The 18,051-nt window shown below is 37.7% G+C and overlaps 1 long non-coding RNA gene across 1 annotated transcript in view; it reads right to left on the bottom strand.

Annotated features, from left to right (window-relative positions):
* Positions 1 to 206: 206 nt before the first annotated feature.
* The window catches only part of LOC145136692 (uncharacterized), a 28,953-nt gene continuing 11,108 nt past the window's right edge, over positions 207 to 18,051 (bottom strand). Inside the window, exon 2 of the long non-coding RNA XR_013720669.1 lies at positions 207 to 417. This is a non-coding gene — a long non-coding RNA (uncharacterized LOC145136692). The remainder of the gene's footprint in view (positions 418 to 18,051) is intronic.

Raw genomic sequence — 18,051 nt, 5'->3', positions numbered from 1 at the left:
AAAGATTTGTTTTCGCGTTCTTGGTTCAATATTTGTTATCGTGTATATAATTACATGTGATTGTATGTAGCTAATCACGTATGATTTAAATAGACAATATTTGTTTTTTCCAAATAAAATCATATGTGATTAGAAACATATAATCACATATGATTAAATGTATTTAATCACATATGATTAAAGTGAAAAAAAAAACAATTATTGAATCGAGAACGCAAAAAAGAATCTTAGCCACATAAATCATATCTGATTAGATACACATAATCACATGTTATTAGGGTATGTGTGAACAATAACATAAAACAAGTAATGCCTACATAATAGGGGAGTTAGTACTCAGCTCCTTGATCTTGAAAATTAGCTTGATCTTGAAAATTAGCTAGCATGAGCAAGATGGATACTTTCCTTTCCGAGAACCTACACAAAAATTATAACATTATTTAGCTTGTGTTTGTTGTATTAATCTTATAAAACTTATGTACATATTTCCTTATTTTCTCTTTGATTGTAGTCCTCTGTCTGGGATATGTTTTCTTACCTTTCAACCCATTATTAAATTTTGATAAAATTATATTGGTAAAGTTTTCCCTTTTATCTTTTCTGAAATATAAAGATCTCATTCTAATGATTTTTGGCTTATTTTATATTAAATTTACAAGTTTGTAACTTTTAGCTGTCACTTTCTGGACCACTCAACACTCTTAGAATAAACTGTATCAATCTACTAAGAATTACATCAGTCCCTTTATATGTTGGAAACTAAACATCCATATTTAACTACATATAACTGTTGGATTAGTGTCTAAGTCCATAACTATATTTGGTATGTACTTGACCCGGTGGTGCATGGTCCTTTTGGGTTGTCTTCACCAAAGTAGCTTGACTGGAGGAATAATATTGAAAGAGGTGATTATGGTTTATTAATATATTATAAGACTAATATATATAAAAGAGAAAGCATATTGATTAATTAACATTGATCAATAATTAATTAAGAATTAGTTTTGTGATCAAAAGAAGTTAATTGAACTTAAGGGACTGAACTGTAATTATGTGATAGTTACAAAGTTGGGCAAGGAAACCTTATTAGATAGGGTGGACGAATTCTAGGGATAAAGCCTTAAGAATTCGTCCATAATAGGGATTGTAGAATTATCCTTGGGCTGCTTGGTGGCTAAGTAATCTGATAAGGATAACCATTGAAACCCTAATTCCTACACCTATATATAGGACCCCTAGGCATGGGAATTTCGGCCACTTGAATCCTAGATGTCCTAGAGCCGAAATTCTCCTCTCCCCTCTCTCTCTTGTTTCCTCCAATTGATATTGGTGTTTGTGATTCATTAGAGGCACAACACTTGAGGTGCTAAAGTTCTCAAGGCTTCAAGATCTTCAATCAACAACAAGGTAAGCATATAGATCTGTTTTCTTATGTCAATTTCGATTATATACACTAGATCTAGGGTTAGAAAGTCTTGTATAAATTGCATGTACAATAGAGAAACCTAGATCCAAGCATTAGGGTTTGCATGAGCACATAGGATGTTCTTTTAGCTCAAATCCATCAGTTGTATCAGAGCTTTATTTGGTTTCTATTGTATTGATGCCTTGTATGTTCATCTTGCTGAAAAAAATCGATTTTTGGCCCTCTGCTCGACCTGACTCGGCAAGTTACTAGCTGCACTTGGCAAGTCGGCCCAACTCGGCGAGTCGGAGCGTCAAACAGAGGGATTTTCGGGATTTCTTGCTGTTTTGCTTAAAGATAATTGCTTAAATCGTTTTTGACTAATAAAATCCGAATTTTATTACTGTTTTATGATTATCCTTACCAAATCAAAAGATAATTACCAATTGTTTGAATAATAAATTCCTTATTTGATAATATTTGATTATTTGAATTAATTGTTGAATTATCTTGTAATTAAAATTGATTAGGTCAAATTTAGATAATCATTAAATTAATTGTTTAATTTAAATTATTTCCTATTTGATCCTTTGTGTTTTGAAAAGTTCAAAACTTGTCCTCAAGTTTTGAAATTTAAATTTTATGATTAAAAGTTTAATTTGAACTATTTAAATTTCAAACCTTAGAATTTTAAAAGTTTAAAATTCACCCTATTCTATTATAATATTACAAGATTAATATATATATATATATATATATATATATATAACTTAAATGCTAGTCTTACCGTTAGTAGGCCTCATTCACGAAGCCGATCTATAAGGGGGGTATAAGGTTATAGCCTATAAAATGGCCGTTTAATGGGTGTCCACTCTCAACCACCGCTTCCTTGATTGGCGGAGGGTCGTTAGCCGAACGGGTAGGATATGGCAACCCTTCCCTCATTAATAAGTATAATGAATTATAAAAGTAACTAAATCTTTTTACAAAAATTCCCAATCTTAGTTACTTTAGGCAAAAGTGAATTGATGCAATTCCATGAAATTACACTTTGTACCCTTGCTAAGACGTTAGTGGAGCGTGTGTGGTTAACCGGCAGGCTAATTGGGTTCTAAGCAAAGGTGACAAAGGGTGACTCAATGCTTGTCATAGTTCGATGGAGAGTGTGTGGTTAACCGGCACATCGAATAGGTGACTGTAACAATGAGGGCACCATGTATATTTGCATGGTTATTCACACCCGCTTTGTGATCATCGGCATCTCAGTCACAAAATAGAGGGGCATGTCGAGATTTAAACATGCCATTGAAAAATTCAATGAATCTCAAAAACGATCTAGGAGTTTTCAATACATTTAAAACTTAATCTCTTTTTCGTTTTTCATGGTGGAAAATTAGTGAATCGTCATTCACTTACCTTCAAATTATTTACTTGTTAGATTACGGCATCCCTTTTCTAATTTGTAAATAATGTTGTTAGATCCTAGCCCTAATTTCTCATTTGGGTGTTTAATTGGGGATTCATTTCTAATCAAACTTTGTTCTTTTTCCTTTTTTAGATGTCGAACAACAACAATGCTTCCGGCTCGAATTCCTCCGGCTCATTCTCACTCATGAACTTGTGTGGGAGAGTGATCTTTGATGGGTCCAATTTCAATGATTGGACCCGCAACATCCGAATGGTCACTCGTTACGAGGACAAAGAGTATGTCCTTTATGAGAAGCTGAAGGAAATCAACCTCAACACTGCTACTGATGAAGAGATCACTGCCTTTGAGGCCCATGAGCGTGATGCCACGAAAGTCCATTGCATCATGCTAGCGACTATGACTGCAGAACTCCAAAAGTCCTATGAGGACATGTATCCCTATGAAATGCATCAAGACTTGCTGGACCGGTACCACCAAAATGCGAGGCAAAAAAGGTATGAGATCATCACTTCGATGATCACTACCAAAATGGGTAATGGAGACTCCCTTACCACCCATCTGCAAAAGATGTAGAGATATGTTGATCGCCTGCTAAAGTTAAATGTTAACTTTGATGAAGAGCTGGCAATCGACATTATCCTTCACTCCTTGCCTCCCTGCTACAACCAATTCCGCATGACCTACCACATGAATAAGGAAGAGGTCACCTTGAGCAAGCTTCAAGGATTGTTAAGGACTGCTGAGAGCAATCTCAAGGATAAGTCTGTTGCATCAACTCTAACTCCCGCTGCTGCCCCTGTCTTGGCAATAGTGCAAAGGAAGGGTAAGAAGAGGAAGACTCCCTCAAAGAGCCACCACAAGGGAAAGTCCCAAGATGGTAACTCTTCTAGTGGAACCAAAGTTGGTTCTGCTAAACCCAACTCTAACCCTAAGGAGGTAGAGTGCCACCACTGCCACAAGATAAGGCATTGGAAAAGAAGCTGCCCAAAATATCTGCAAGCTATCAAGGATGGGACGATCAAGCCGTCCTTTGCAGGTATTTACACTATTAAATCTAATGATTTGTCGCATGCTATTTCTTGGGTTCTTGATACAGGATGTGGTTTTCACATATGTTCTGATTTGCAGGGACTAAGAAGAAATAGAGATGTGGAGCGTGGAAGGATAAACCTAATCATGGGAAACAAAAGATCGTCGCCTGTCATCAAGATTGGAGTATATTCCTTAGTGCTTAGTAATGGATTAAGTTTAGATTTAAATAGTTGTTGCTATTCGCCAGATATGGCAAGAAACATCATTTCATTTCATGGTTTATATAGACAAGGATTTAGATATTCATTTGATAATGAAAAGGGTTCTATTTATACTTATCTTAATAGTGTTTTATATTTTGAAGCATTACCTTGTAATGGAATATATGAGACTGTGATGGTTGTAGATAACTTAGGAAATGATGTGTTGTGTGTTGATTCTTCCAATAGTATGGATAAAGCATGCTTGTGGCATTGTCGTCTTGGATATGTCAACAAGAAACGCATAGCCTAACTACAAAAGGATGGAGTGTTGGAGTCATTCGACCTTAGGGACGATGACGTGTGCGAGTCTTGTTTACTTGGAAAGATGACCAAGTCACCCTTCACTAGCACTTGTGAAAGGGGTGAGGGTTTATTGGATCTCATACACACCGATGTGTGTGGGCCCTTTAGATCCACCACAAAGGATGCAAACCGCTTCTATGTGACTTTCACTGATGATTATAGCAGATATGGGTATATCTACTTAATCAAGCACAAGTCAGAAACCTTTGAAAGTTCAAAGAGTTTAAACAAGAAGTGGAGAATCAGTTTGGCAGGAAAATCAAGATGCTTCGATCCAATCGAGGAGGAGAGTACCTAAGTCTTGAATTCCACGACTACCTCAAGGAATGCGGAATCGTTTCGCAATTGACGCCACCTAGGACACCGGAGTTGAATGGTGTAGCTGAGAAGCGTAATCGAACCTTGCTAGATATGGTTCGTTCCATGATGAGTCGTGCTTCACTACCTATCTCATTCTAGGGGTATGCCTTAGAGACTGCCGCCCATATCTTTAACTTAGTCCCTACAAAGAAGGTTGCCAAAACACCTCACGAGATGTGGACAGTGAAAGCTCCCTCGTTGGCACATATCAAGGTTTGGGGTTACGAGGCTTTCGTAAGACGATAGACTCACGACAAGCTCGAACCTCATAGTGAGCGATGTATTTTCATTGGCTACCCGCATAAGTCCTTTGTATATCTCTTCTATAGACCGAGTGACAATGTTGTCTTCGTTGCGAGGATAGGGGTTTTCCGAGAACGAGAACCCATAAGCCAAGGGGACAGTGGGAGGCAAATCGATCTTGAAGAGATTCAAGAATCGAGCGATGAAGGAACCTCTAACGCTGGCGCTTAACCCGAGGAGGAAACTCCGGTGGAACCGATTGACGAGTCCTTACCTCTTAGACGTTCCAAAAGGGTTAGGGCTCAACCCCAGTTTTATGGTTTTCATATTACTACAGAAGGGGATACGTACATTAGTGATTGTACACTAGTGAATTTGGACGAACCTAACAGTTATAAGGAAGCCATGGCAGGCCCCGAGTCTGCGAAGTGGAAAGAGGCCATGGACAGTGAGATTCAGTCCATGTATGACAACCAAGTTTGGAATTTGGTTGAAAATGTACCAGGTCGTAAGACAATCGGGTGCAAATGGATCTTCAAGAAGAAGACCGACATGGATGGGAATGTGCACACTTATAAGGCGCGATTGGTCGCGAAGGGTTTTACTCAAACTCCCATAGTTTACTATGATGAAACCTTCTTGCCAGTTGCAAAGATAAAGTCTATTAGGGTGATGTTGGCCATTGCTGCATTTCATGACTATGAAATATGGCAAATGGATGTCAAAACCGCTATCCTTAATGGGAAGTTGGATGAGGATGTTTACATGGCTCTGCCAGAGGGTTTTGTCAATGCGAAGCATCTCAATAGAGTGTGTAAGCTTCAGAAGTCCATTTATGGACTTAAGCAAGCGTCTCGCAGATGGAATCTTTGTTTCAATGAGAAAGTCAAAGAGTTTGGTTTTATGCGAAGCGAAGATGAATCATGTGTATATGTCAAAGCCAGTGGGAGTATAGTAAGGTTCCTCGTATTGTATGTCAATGACATACTACTCATAGGAAACGACATCCCGACGCTGCAGGAAGTAAAGTACTGGCTTGGGAAGTGCTTCGCTATGAAGGACCTCGGAGAGGCTGCCTATATTCTGGGAATAAGGATAGTGAGAAACAGAAGTAAGAGACTATTAGGACTTAGTCAGAATACTTACTTGGACAAGGTACTAAAACATTTTAGTATGGAGAATTCAAAGAAGGGAGAGTTACCAATCCAAAGTAATGCCAAATTGGGTAAGACTCAAAGTCCGAGTACCGAAGTCGAAATAGCAGAAATGAGCCGAGTACCTTACGCTTCCGCAGTTGGCTCGATCATGTACGCTATGACTTGTACTCGCCCTGATGTGGCCTTCGCTTTGAGCATGGTCAGCAGATATCAAGGGAAACCTGGCAAAGCGTATTGGACCGCAGTCAAGAATATTCTTAAGTACCTTCGGAGGACCAATGAATGGTTTCTAGTCCTCGGTGGGAGTGATGACTTAAAGGTGCGAGGGTACAGTGACGCCAGTTTTCAGACCGACAGGGACAACTACCGTTCGCAGTCGGGCTGGGTCTTTACCTTAAATGGAGGAGCGGTGACTTGGAAAAGTTCCAAGCAGGAGACCGTAGCTGATTCAACGTGCGAATCAGAGTACATTGCAGCGAGCGAAACATCAAAGGAGGCAATATGGTTGAAGAACTTCATTGGAGACCTTGGAGTTGTGCCAACCATACAAGAGTCTATGGAAATTTTCTGTGATAATGAAGGTGCGGTTTCCTTGACCATGGAATCGAGGGATCATGGCAGATCTCGACATATCGACAGAAAATATCATTTTATTCGACATCGGGTGGAAGAAGGACTCCTCGTAGTGAATAGGGTATCGTCATAGGATAACCCAGCAGATCCGCTTACGAAGGGACTGAGCAGGGTTAAGCACCTACAGCACGCTAGGGGCATCGTGCTGAAGGACGCTATTAGTTTAGATTAGATAGTTTAGAAACGTGTAATAGATAAATTGTAATTAACATTCGATGATTAAATAAAAGAGTATTATTTATTAGTAATGTTACTGTCTTATGTTAATTGTTTACCTATTGTTTCATTTTTGCATGTTTTGACTTCCTGAATAATAAGATTATTCGAACGATCCACAGTCGTTCATATTTTGGAAGTAGGTATGAATGAAGACTGTCATGAATTGGTGTGTAGATTGTCTAAAGAGTATTAGACATAGCAAAAGTTTGCTACAACGTTCATGAGTGCTTATGAACTTGATTTGAGCATTGGAATAAACCCACGCTTGCTGGAATCACTTCATGGAATTTATCACGAGTGATCGAAAGACGATAATATCATATGGTCTTAAAACCTAGATATATGGTTTATTGTTTGTTAATTGGTTGTGCATTGATAATGCGTAAACGCATCAGTAACTTGATGTTATAAAACGCATTGTTGTGTATGATTTGATTAGTGGATAGTAAATGCATATAAGTCGAAGTTTATCTGTTCCTTTTATCCTAAGAGGGTAAAAGCGATATCAGGGCCCCTCGATGATTTCATTTGACTTATGTGCCGGGCCCGGTCAGGACTGAATTGATGTGTTCAATTAAGTTCTATGTCAAATGAATCAGAGATCGAGAAACAAACTGTTGGACAATAAGTATGACTATGTTCCATGTAATTGTCCGCACAATATCTAGAACAGAAGATTATACGATCCCTTATCTGAAGGACAAGTTATTGATAAGATCGAGAGTTTTGAGAACTGCGATTGCTAATCGGGTTCAGAAGGTGCATTTGCATTTATAGTTATTAGACTTATCCAAGTGGGAGACTGTTGGATTAGTGTCTAAGTCCATAACTATATTTGGTATGTACTTGACCCGGTTGTGCATGGTCCTTTTGGGTTGCCTTCACCAAAGCAACTTGACTGGAGGAATAATATAGAAAGAGGTGATTATGGTTTATTAATATATTATAAGACTAATATATTAAAAGAGAAATCATATTTGTTTAATTAACATTGGTCAATAATTAATTAAGAATTAGTTTTGTGATCAAAGAAGTTAATTGAACTTAAGGGGCCGAATTGTAATTATGTGATAGTTACAAAGTTGGGCAAGGAAACCTTATTAGATAGGGTGGATGAATTCTAGGGATAAAGCCTTAAGAATTCGTCCATAATAGGAATTGTAGAATTATCCTTGGGCTGCTTGGTGGCTAAGTAATCTGATAAGGATAACCATTGAAACCCTAATTCCTACACCTATATATAGGACCCCTAGGCATGGGAATTTTGGCCACTTGAATCCTAGAAGTCCTAGAGCCGAAATTCTCCTCTCCCATCTCTCTCTTGTTTCCTCCAATTGCTATTGGTGTTTGTGATTCATTAGAGGCACAACACTTGAGGTGCTAAAGTTCTCAAGGCTTCAAGATCTTCAATCAACAACAAGGTAAGCATCTAGATCTGTTTTCTTATGTCAATTTCGATTATATACACTAGATCTAGGGTTAGAAAGTCTTGGATGAATTGCATGTACAATAGAGAAACCTAGATCCAAGCATTAGGGTTTGCATGAGCACATATGATGTTCTTTTAGCTCAAACCCATTAATAACCACCAACACCATATGTGAGTAAATGCATATAATCAGATAAATCATGTGTGACTATATTTATTTAATCATATAAATCACATGTTATTAAATACATATAATCACATGTGATTATATTTATCATATGTGATTAAAGACATATAATCATATGTGGATAATATTCTTTTTCATATTTTTTTATTCAATAGTAAGTTTCTTGTATTTAATCGCACGTGATGATAATCACATATGATTGATGTGGAAATTTATTTTTGAATGTTGGAAAAACATTTATATTTCCAACGAATACATTTGTATTTATACCATTATTGTAAATTGTTTCATAAGAAATTGATGTATATACATATATAGTACGTTACGTAATACCTTCGGATCAGAGAGGATGCTTCCGTAACAGGAGGGTTGACGTAGACATGTGCAGTGTTACTTTTCCTATTTTCATAGAAAATGATGATTTCTTAGTGATGTGAATAGAATTTTTCTGATAATATATAATAAGACAATCATATATAAGTTGTGACCAAGGGTAATAATACTATACCAACACTATAAGAAAATTTCGATTTAGCTACGGAAAAGTGCTACAAAATCATATTCCGTAGCTATTTTGCTACGCAATTTAGTTACAGAATGATATTCCATAGCTATTTTGCTACGCAATTTAGTTACAGAAATGAATTTCGTAGCTATTTTGCTACGAAGTGAAATTTCATAGCTATTCTGCTATGGAAATTAACACGAAACTAAATTTCGTAGCTGTTTTGCTACAAAATGATATTCCGTAACTATTTTGCTATGAAATTTAGTTACGAAACAAATTCCATAGTTATTTTGCTATGGAATGAAATTCCATTGCTATTATGCGACGGAAATTTGCTATAAAACTAATTTACATAGTTATTTTGCAATGGTGGAAAAATCCATAGTTCTTTTATTACAAAAATTTATACGGAATTGAATTATGTTGCCACTTTGCTACAGAATGAAACTTCATAACTATTTTACCCTGTTTTTCTTTTTCTTTCTTTTTTTTTTTAAATATTTGTTATTCTTTTTTCTTTTAATTTTGAATAATAGAAAACACATCCCACATTTACCATAACCCCACTTCCCATCTCGGTTTCACCTAAGCTTTCTATTTGAACAAGTAAATAAAAATGTTCATTGTTTATTTGTTAATAAATATATATAAATTTAATTTTTATTATAATATTTAATTTAACAATAAAACCACATACCTATGAATCATGCATTTTCTCAACCTAAACTTATTAATACATCCGGATTCAGCTTCATTGAAATTTGCACATTCAATGGGGAAAAATGCATATCTTTTGTCAAACAAAAAAAGGTGGAACAAGTGGGGCCATAGACTTGCTTTCCACTCGTCTTAAAAAAAGACAGTAAATGCCCTTGAAAACATTGGACTTGATCGAGACTCATGTCAATGGGGAAAAAAGTAGCAATTTTTTGTCCCAAGCAGAAAGGTGGGACAAAAGACGTTAATGCCCTTCTCATCATCATAACCAAAAATATCCTTAGAAATATTAACCGTATAAAAATTACAATATTTTTCCCACCCAAAAAGTTGAATCAAGTGGGACAGAAACTCAGGTATTGATATGTTGTTTTGTACAAAAGATGTAAATGCCCTTTTGATTCAAAATATCCCTAGAAATGTTCCCGTCCCATGTAACAACCACAACATGAAATTAGTGCTTGTAGCAACATATTTACAATATATGTTCCAACCAAAAAGGTGAATTAAGCGGGACAGAAACTCGGGTCTTGATCTTTAGTTTGTGCAAAAGACGTAAATGCCCTATTGATTCAATACAACATGAAAGTAGTGTTGTAGTAAGAAAGGAAGCGTGTAGAAGTAGTGGAAGAACAACAGAGGAAATTTCATAATAGCTTTTATATACCTTACATTTTGTTGCTAACTTTTTAGTGTTTTATCACCTTTTAACCTTTAAAATGTTCTTGTTTCTGAACTTATGTGGTCCATATTTTGCATTTTTTTTATTTATGTTTAGTTTTTTATTGATTTTTTTAATTCCTTATATTTGAGAGAACCTGCACACATTCATCTAAGTTATTGGGATAACACACATTCATCTAAGGTATGTGAAGAACTATAGAAATGATAGATCTCCTAAAGAGACTAGATGGTGGTTTCATGATGACAAAGTTTAAAACAAACTTTTGAAAAATATGACTTGTTATTTACAAAGGTTTTTGTTAATTATATGTAAATATCATATATTGTATATTAGCTTAGTCAATACTATGTTCCTAGAATTAAGGTTAGTTCCTGTGTATAAGGCATATTTGATGTATCTGTACGTATATATATTGATGGGAATGAAGACACTGTTACAGGTCTTTTTGAGTCCTTTGCTTTATTTTGTTTCCGTTTTTATTTTTGCATCATATGCTAAACTCTTGAGAGTCAAGAAGCAACATTGCAGGCGATTCAGGCAAGTCTGGCTGAATTGACAACCACGGTTAACGCTCTGGTCATAGCGCAAGGGAAAAAGGGGGTGAAAGGAGCAGGTAAAAACCCATCTGACTTCTTGGATGGAGAGGGGCCTTGGGGCATACTCTGGTGACGAAGAAATAATAACCAGAACTCAACCATACCTAGGTCTGTTCCTAAAAATACGCACAACTTCCATTCTAACACCCATTATAAGGGATCACCGATCAGACAACTATCTAAAAAGGAACTTGAAGAACGGAGGAAGAATAATCAATGTTTTTACTGCAACGAAAGATACACACCAGGGCATAAGTGCAACAGTAGGCTCTTTATGCTTATTTGTCCGGAAGAGCAAGAGAATTTTATTGACGAAGAAGGGGTCCATGATTTGGCTGATACCGAAATAAACGAAGGTGTGATAGGGGAAACTACAATTTCCATTCACGCTTTACTGAGTTCTTTGGGTCCCCAGACTCTTCAAGTGTGGGGTATAGTGAAGAAACAGTCTCTATTGATGCTTATTGACAGTGGTAGTACCAACAATTTCATAGACTTGGTGTGGGCTAAAAGGCTCGGCCTCAAGCTTACACCCACTAAACCCCGTAATGTGTCGGTAGCCGATGGATTTAAATTGTCTATTCATTATGTCTATAAAGAAGTATCCTGGTGTACCCATGGAGTGTCATTCAAGGGGGATTTCCTAGCCATGCCGATTGGAGGATTCGGGGTTGTATTAGGAGTTCAATGGTTAGCAACGCTTGGGGATATAACATGTAACTTCAAGGAGTTATTTATGGAATTTCAAAGCGAGAACCGAACTATTCGGTTGGAAGGGGCACATAAAGGCTGTTTGGGGAATTCTACCGGTAAGACGCTTCAGGGGGAGTGGGATCAAGATCAAGCATACCTTTTCGAGTCCATTGAGGGACCATCTCAATTATGGTCCATCAAGTTAGAAGCTGCTGACGACACTGAACCTATGAGACGTGAGATGTTGAAGATGTGTTTGCAAACCCGAAGTCCTTGCCACCCACCAGGCAACTAGATCATGGTATCACATTAAAGGAGGGAAGCAATCCAGTTAATTTAAAAGCATATAGATATGGGGCCCTACAAAAAACTATAATTGAAGAGTTGGTACAAGAGATGTTAAATTCTGGTGTGATCAGACCAAGTTATAGCGAGTTTGCTTCACCGGTGGTTCTGGTAAGAAAGAAGGATGGCAATTGGAGGTTCTGTGTTGATTATAGAAAACTCAACCATCTCACAGTAAAGAATCAATTCCCTATACCTATTGTTGAAGAGCTTATTGATGAATTGCATGGAGCTTGCTATTTTTCGAAGCTAGACTTACAGAGCGGCTACCATCAAATAAGGATGAGGGAAACAGATATTAAAAAAACTGCTTTTAGGACTCATGAGGGGTTATATGAGTTTGTCATTATGCCTTTTGGCCTCTCAAATGCCCCGACAACATTCCAAAATTTAATTAAAATTAATCTTCAAACCATATTTAAGGAAGTTTGTCTTAGTTTTTTTGACGACATCCTCGTTTACTGTCAAAGTTGGGAGGAACACTTACAACATTTGGGTATGGTGCTTGACATTCTGAGACAACAATCCTTATTCGCCAAATTTTCGAAATGCTCTTTTGGCAGCCGACAAGTGGACTATTTAGGCCACGTGATTAGTGCTGATGGAGTTAAAGCGGACCCAAAAAAGATTGAAGATATGGTGACTTGGCCAAAACCAAAAAATATTAAAGAGTGGAGAGGATTTTTGGGTCTTACTGGATACTATAGGCGGTTCGTAAGGAATTACGGAAAGATAGCAAAACCTCTAACGAATTTGCTCAAAAAGTGGTGTTTTATTTGGGGTCAAGATGCTGATGAAGCTTTTCATGAATTAAAGCAAGCTATGACTTCTACTCCGGTGTTGGCCTTACCTAACTTTGACAAACCATTTATCATCGAGACAGATGATTCGGGTGTGGGTATAGGAGCAGTGTTAATTCAAAATAATCACCCTATTGCCTTTTTCAGCAAGGCCTTGGGCCCTAAACATTTAATGTTGGCCACATATGAAAGGGAATTACTAGCTATAGTAGCTGCCATCCAAAGGTGGAAGGGATATTTGTTAGGCAGGCCCTTTGTTATTAAGACGGATCACCAAGCGTTAAAGCATATACTTAAGCAAAAGGAGTGCAATCCTACCTTGCAGAAATGGTTAAGCAAACTCATGGGCCTACAATACTCTGTGCAATACCAAAAGGGAAAGGAAAATGTGGTAGCAAATGCTTTTTCAAGAAGATCGACTCCTTTGCCGCAAACCACTTGTATGGCCATATCAAGCATTTTCTCGGGATGGCAAGATAAAATTCGAGAAAGTGTCTATACAGATGGAAAACTACAAGGAATAATTGATACACTCAAAGATGGTTCAACTATAGGGAGCAAGTACTCCATGGTTAATGGGTCACTCATGAAGCAAGGAAGGTTGGTTGTGGGGGATGATAAGATACTTAAACAGGACCTCATTACATTCTTTCATTCAAGCGCGTCTGGGGGTCATTCTGGAGTCCATGCAACAACACAAAGGCTTTCAAATGCAGTCTATTGGAAGGGAATGCAAGCTGATGTAAGATCTTTTGTAAGGGAATGTCACGTTTGCCAACAATGCAAATATGACACGTCGGCATATCCAGGGCTGCTTCAACCGATTGAGATACCCAATAGATTTTGGTAGGTCATTTCTCTAGACTTCATTGAAGGTTTGCCCAAGTCTTTGGGCAACACTACAATACTTGTGGTTGTGGATAAACTAAGCAATTCAGTCATTTTATGGCCTTGAAGCACCCATATACCGCCGCGATAGTAGCTCAAGTATTTATGGAACAAGTGTCAAAATTATATGGTATGCCGGCGAAGGTTATATCTGATAAAGATCCAATCTTCTTAAGTAACTTTTGGAAGGAATTATTTAAAGCACATCAGACAACCTTAGCCTACTCTACTGCATACCATCTGACGGTCAAACGGAGGTTGTGAATAGATGCTTAGAGACATATTTGAGGTGTTTTACCTTAGATACTCCCACATCGTGGGCCAAGTGGCTCCCTTTAGCTCATTTTTGGTATAGCACGTCTCATCACTCCAGCCTGGGTATGTCGCCGTATGAAGCTCTTTTTGGTCAGTCACCCCCAACTGCATTCATTACCACCCTAAGGACTCAGCTAATCAGTCTGTAGACGCTACACTGAAAGCTAGAGAGGCCACCATCCGGCTACTCAAGGAAAATTTGACAAAAGCTCAACAACGAATGAAATTCCATGTAGATAAACACCAAAGTGAGAGGGTCCTTGCATTGGGGGATTGGGTTTATTTGAAATTACAGCCCTATCGACAACAATCTGTAAACAAAAGGGTGTTCCATAAATTGGCAGCAAAATATTATGGACCATTTAGGGTGATAGAAAGGGTGGGAAAAGTCGCCTATAGATTGGAATTACCTTCTTCCTCAAAGATCCATAATGTATTTCATGTGTCCCTATTTATTGAAGAAGAAACTGGAAGATCACAACCTTGTAAGTGGCTTACCCCCTGTGTCTGACAAGGGGGAATTTATGCTTCTGCCCTTGAAGATTTTGGATAAAAGAATGGTGAAGAAAAAGAATAAGATTAGCTCGGAAGTTCTAGTTCAATGGACTAACACAGAGATTGAAGATAGCACTTGGGAAGATTACAATGATCTACAAAGACGATTCCCAGAATTTGATGTATGGGCCAACTATAATCCTTGAGGTCAAGGATTGTTTGGAAGCGGAGGGTATTGTTATGGATCTTTTTGAGTCCTTTGCTTTATTTTGCTTTCGTTTTTATTTTTGCATCATATGCTAAACTCTTGGGCTTCAGTTTCTAGTCTGTTATGAGTCATTTGGTCGGTCTCTCTCTCACCTAGTATATATAGGTGTTATCCTGATGTAAGACTTATGAATAATTTTATGAACTTCTACTATTTCATCAGGGTTGCCGTGTTGAAAGTCTTATAGAAGCCCTAATTCCATTGTTGAGCTTAACAACGCCATTGGTCAATAAATGGCCGCTTATGGGGTTCCATACTCGGCAGGTCACGGTTCTCAAGTATACTTATTATCGTGGCCATCTCACCAAGCATTTTGGCTATAGCCTCAACACCGGCCTTGGCCTTGCGATTCTCCTGGGCACTTTGGTGGCATTTATTTATAATTAGTTGTGGTATGTTGGTGTAGCAGGCTAGCAAGATATCAGCTATCATTCGAGATAACAGCGTAAACAAATGGTCTTCAGTAATCACTGCTTCTTCTTCTTGGGTGGTAACCATAATGATGGAATGTGCAATGCGGTACATTGAATTCATAACAATGAACTCCCAAGGTAGGTTATGCACCGGTTCTCCATCCAAAATTTCTTTCGCTTTGTTAGAAAACCACCCAAGAATATCCATGGTTGTTTTCCCTTGATATCCACTTCTCTCCACCCACATGCAGTTGTCGTCCAATTCACCCCACAGCTTCCTTGCCGCCATTTGAGCGTTTACAAGCTCAGACGATGCATTACACAAGCTCTCCTCCACAAGATTTGTGTAAAAGAGACCCTCAGCAACACTTTCAAATAAGTTGTCGGTTATGTCCCTATCGATACTCGGAAGAACAATGGCGATGCATGTTAAGCTTACTACTGCCAAGCTCCAACTACGAGGAAGTTCAGCAGGTAGTAAAGGTTCCACTTGATATAGGTTGAATTTCTCTACCCCCTCGAATCCGACAAAGTTTTCAAGAAGCTTTATCAGTCTCTTAGGTTGCTCCTCCTTCCCTATTTGGATCAACGAACCAAGAGAGTCTGAAATCCGTTTCATAGATGTTTCTTCAAGCTCCATATTTTCATCAAGATACAGGTCGTATATGCTTATGTCTTCATATGTATCCATGTTGGTTGAGGATGGAGTAAATGGTACCATCTTCTTGAAATGGTACATGAAAACACTTGCCACCATAATGGGGATGATTTGCATCATTTTCGATGTTACAACGACCCCCTTATGGAATCCAATCAAAAGTCTAAGACCGGTGCTTTTCAGTTTCCGGATAAACCTTCTTAATCTCCGACTCCTTAACCGAAAGGTTATTGGATCTTCCTTCCACTCGAATAGGGTATGAGTCCAATATCTTTCCACTCTGAACACATCCACCATAAGCTCCCAGCCCCCTACCAAAAGATTTGTATCTCACAACTGTAAAACATCTAATGATAGGGGCAATGACCCCTATTATAGTTCCACTGAACTGTGCTATAAGGATAGGAAACGTAGACCAACTGTACGTTGAATCCTGTACCAAATCATCAGGTGAACCAAGTTGTGCCACCGCTATAAATATGTAAAATCCCAAACTGACTAAAGAAATTAAGAGAGAAAAAAAGCATATCGGATTGCTAGCAAGCGCAAACTCAGGGTTACATGTTTCTGCCATGATCAAGTATCTTTCCACATGGCTACATAGACTCTTAAAAGAGTATGTATATTGTGTCATGTGGTGCTTGATCCTTGAAAACCGTTTTGCTAAGCATCTGATACTTGGCTTCTAAAATTTTTTTAGAGGATGAAACTGTTACAGCAAAAGAGAGTAAAAGTATTAGTTGTAACAAGAAACAACCAACGTACAAGTATCCAAAATTAGAAATAACGCCGCTAATACACTGCACTCAAGTGTTCCCGTTGATAGTGATTATGAGAATAGCAAACCTTATCACGATTGATAGAAGTTCTTTGGTGTCCTTGGACGCCAAAGAAGGCATGATGTTTGTGATCATTGTGCACATAAAAGCCAAGCTTCCAAACTTGGCTGTTATGTCCACCGGGCTCGTCATATCCGTAGATAATTTCACTGCGGTTGTTGCGAATGTTAGAGAAACAACACCGAGATAGAAATATCTACATAGGAACCAATATCGATTGTTGTAGAAACCACTCCACAAATCAAGTAATATAGTCCGACAACATTGCAATGATGCTATCAGGATGAACACCCGAACCCACACCACAGGTCGGTTATAGGCGGCTTTCATTTAAGATTGAAACACTATGGAACAGTATCTCAAGAAAGATGAATACATAAAGTCGGTGACGTACATAGGTATCACCGCATTAGCTCCCTTAGGCCTATATATATACAGAATGCATCATTTGTTTACAGTACTCAGATGAGGCATTATATGACGAGACCATGTCTGACATCTTTATTGATTGATCTTATTGTTTTGAAAATTCATACCAACATCATTATTTTATAAGGATGTTGTAATAAACATGTCCCACACTTAACATTGACCCTATCACCCTATGTGTGTATCTTGTCAGCAAACATATATAATTTCTCATTAAAAACTACAAGTTTCGATCAAAACTTGTCCAAATCCTTCTAAGTTTCTCATTTCCCAAATAAGATCATTTGCATTTCTCTTCACTCACTCATCTATAATTTCCATCCCCAAAAGTTGGTTAAAAATGATTTTTAAATTATTCAAAACGTTTACACATAAAATAAGCATTAACATTTAGAAAAAGAAAATAACATCTCATACATGCTACATAATACCAAGAAAATTTCCAATTGTTCATTTCTTTTAGCTAACACTTTCTTGCATGCATGGGAAGTTCAAAATGCCTTTAAAGCAACACAAGGGGTAATATAATTGAGTGGAATTACATAAGAAAAGAAAAAAAAAACAATCCCAGAAATTAGAAATGCATACCGAGTGATAAATAAAATAAATTATAATAAACTAAACAATCCCGAAAATTAGTGGGAATCATCAGAATCTCGTCAAGTGTATTTGGTGTGGACCTTGCATCGGGCTATATTCACATTTGGTGCCAAAGAGTTATTACCCACAAGAGTTTCATGCT

Source organism: Lactuca virosa, chromosome 9, assembly GCF_052849685.1.
Source record: "Lactuca virosa cultivar CGN04683 chromosome 9, Lactuca_virosa_CGN04683_v6, whole genome shotgun sequence".
Classification (NCBI taxonomy): domain Eukaryota; kingdom Viridiplantae; phylum Streptophyta; class Magnoliopsida; order Asterales; family Asteraceae; genus Lactuca; species Lactuca virosa.
The sequence above is the reverse complement of the archived record's forward strand: the minus strand, read 5'-3'. Positions and strand labels throughout refer to the sequence as shown.